The sequence below is a fragment of the Bison bison genome, unplaced genomic scaffold (genome assembly GCF_000754665.1).
Source record: "Bison bison bison isolate TAMUID 2011002044 unplaced genomic scaffold, Bison_UMD1.0 scf7180017849205, whole genome shotgun sequence".
NCBI classification, from domain to species: domain Eukaryota; kingdom Metazoa; phylum Chordata; class Mammalia; order Artiodactyla; family Bovidae; genus Bison; species Bison bison.
The window spans coordinates 20,603-23,349 of record NW_011479778.1 but is presented as its reverse complement, the minus strand read 5'-3'; the positions used below and the strand labels follow the sequence as shown (position 1 = coordinate 23,349).

The following is a 2,747-nucleotide window of genomic DNA, read 5'->3' as shown; positions in this document are numbered from 1 at the left end:
TGTTGTTGTAATTTTTTATTTGATAAGTCTTATCCGACTTTTTGCAACCCCATGGACTATAGCCCACCAGGTTCCTCTGTCCATGGGATTTCCCAGAGAATAATACTGGATTGGGTTGCCATTTCCTTCCCCAGGGGATCTTTCTGATGCAGGGATTGAACTTATGTTTCCTGCTTGACAGGCAGACTGTTTACCCCTGAGCTACCTGGGAAGCCCATGACAAATTGTGGCCCTAAGATAAGGAAAGATTGGTGGTTAAGTCAATCAACATACCAGGACCAACTGAAGTCAGTAAGGAAAGTGATTGGAGTCCATTGGGTTAGTCCTTTATGACAGAATTGGTGGTGCTAATCAGGATACCTGCAATTAATACCAGAGTCATTTAAATTTCAAGTGGAGCTACCTGTTTGAGGCTCTCATACAATCTAGTGGTAATTTCTCACACTAGTGGGAATTTCTCACCACAGTGGAAATGTGTGCCTTCAGGTCTCCTTGTTGTGAGAGCGTGTAGAGTAAGGTGGATGTATAGCAAGTTATTGATAAAGGAGACTCCTTGCAAATACAAATAAGAACCAGCACAGGAGTTAACGAGGCACTGATGGGTGAAAGATCTGTTCATTAGTGCTATAGGATAAGATAATATGGTCCTAGCTGGGTTTGGGTATTGTCAAAGCATAATTTTCAGGACAGACTACAACTGTGCTAAATGTTCTGTGAGGCCTTGGTGGCTGCTATGGATATACTGATTTACTGAGTTTACCTCAGGAAAACAAAATGGAGACATATATCAGCACTAAGAAGCAGAGAACAAAGAGCAGATAATTACCAGAAAATACTAGTTATCACCACATAGTCTTAATATTTTAGGGCATTTTACCTTTTAAGCAAAGCCTTGTTTTGTTCAGAAGCATTAGGAAGCCACACGCAGAGTGGAGGAATGCCAAAAGCTAGCACAAGCAAGCATACCACCATTTCATGAGTCTTATGTACATACAGTGTTCATGTATATGCCCCAGGATTTTAAACATGAGATGGTTCAGAAAATTGTCTGCCATTTATTTCCCTTTAAGATCCTCAACTAGGTAAGGGGTCCCCAGAGGTGATCTATAGGGGTAGAGCTTAGCATCAATGGGCAGAGATCCTAGATGGTGATCATGCTGAGGTCTCTAGAGTCAGAAACAACCTAAGGCCCAATCCTCAGTCTTCAGTGGAGATTTAGTCAGCCAATTCCTCTAAGGCAGCAAGGACAAGATTCAGACACAGTCATTATGATGTAACACATTCCCCAACTCTCACTAAATAGTTATCATTTGGACTTGGCCATAAGACATGCTGGAACTTGAAGTAGGTTTGGAGCAAAAGGGAGGATGCTAGGATTTGGATAAAAACATGCACCTGCCTGAAGGGCTAATTTTCAAAGAAGTGGACACAAATTTCGAAGCACAGAGCTTGGAAGTCCATACCACCTAGTTTGTCAATAGCCAAAAGATGAAGTTGATTGGGCAGGAAGAAGCCTTTAAATAGTAATAAAGTAAATAACCATAGGAAACGGCGGCAGAGCTGTGTTTCCATGAACATTGATTTATTTTAAGCTTAACTCTGGTCTTTAGGTAGAAAAGAATTCAGCTTTTAGTATGAAAAGTTGGTAGGATATGGAAATACAACCAGGACTTCAACCAAGAGTCTTACACCCACAGGAAACTAGCATACAGACCACTGAGAGTGAGGGTGAAAGACTTGGGCCCAACTGTAGGCACAAAGACTTGGTCCAACAAACTCAAATCAGGCAGGTATCTATTACCCACTGGTGAGGATGGAGTTTTCCAAGGCATTGCCAGGGTGGTTTCCATTGGGTCAGACTAGACAGATATTGCCTGCAAGCTTCAGCACTCTTGGAAAATTAGTCCCAGCTGCAGAAAGTGCATGGAAGTTGTTTTCATCATTGCTGGATCAGGTTTGGTGATGGGTCAGCAAATGAACAAGATCTGGTTGTTGAAATTCTCAGAAGCATGAATTTATGACTGTAAAGTGGTATCACATTTCCCCATCTGTAGTTTAAACATTAATGCAGGATATAAATCAGTAAGGCTGAAGGTGAGAGGGCTATGTTTGCAATGTGCCTTACCTGGAGTCCTCTTACTGATGAATTCAGTTATTTATCCTTGTTGGGGATTGAGAACGTTTGGCAAGCTTATCTACTGTGAACTGACCGGCATGACTCCAGGAGAGGAATGCCTGGATTTTTTGCTGGCAGGCTCTTTTGGCAGGAGTGTGAGATGGCTGGCTTCCTTTCAGCTGTATAGGGTCTTTCTTGGGTGCTGGGCCTGTGGGGTTGGAGAAGGCTTGGAGATGGATCTGGGGAGCCAAACCTGGAATCTGGTCCTCTGACTGTAGGAGCTCTGGCTGGTCACTATATTTCTTGTTCAGCTGAATGCATTGAGTTATAATAAGGTCTGGGAGATTGTCCATCAGATCTGGGCCATTCCATTCATCCTGAATGGAGTCAGCTAGTTATTCTTGGAAATGATTACTCTGATTGGATTCATCATATCTCAGATTCTGAGCAAGGAGCTGGAAAGTAGTGGCATCCTGCTAAGAGAAGTTGTCCTCTTTGTCAACCTTGATATTAAGCAGGCGGTTCATTTCTTGTTTTGGGGGCTCAGCAAATGACTGCTGGAATTCAAAAAGAAAGTTCTCATACTGTTTCAACAGAACACTCTGGTAGGTGGTGATTCTACATAATTCTT

At 42.5% G+C, this 2,747-nt stretch overlaps 1 pseudogene; it reads right to left on the bottom strand.

Annotated features, from left to right (window-relative positions):
* Positions 1-2,148: 2,148 nt before the first annotated feature.
* LOC104993437 lies at positions 2,149-2,744 on the bottom strand (annotated as a pseudogene).
* Positions 2,745-2,747: the final 3 nt, after the last annotated feature.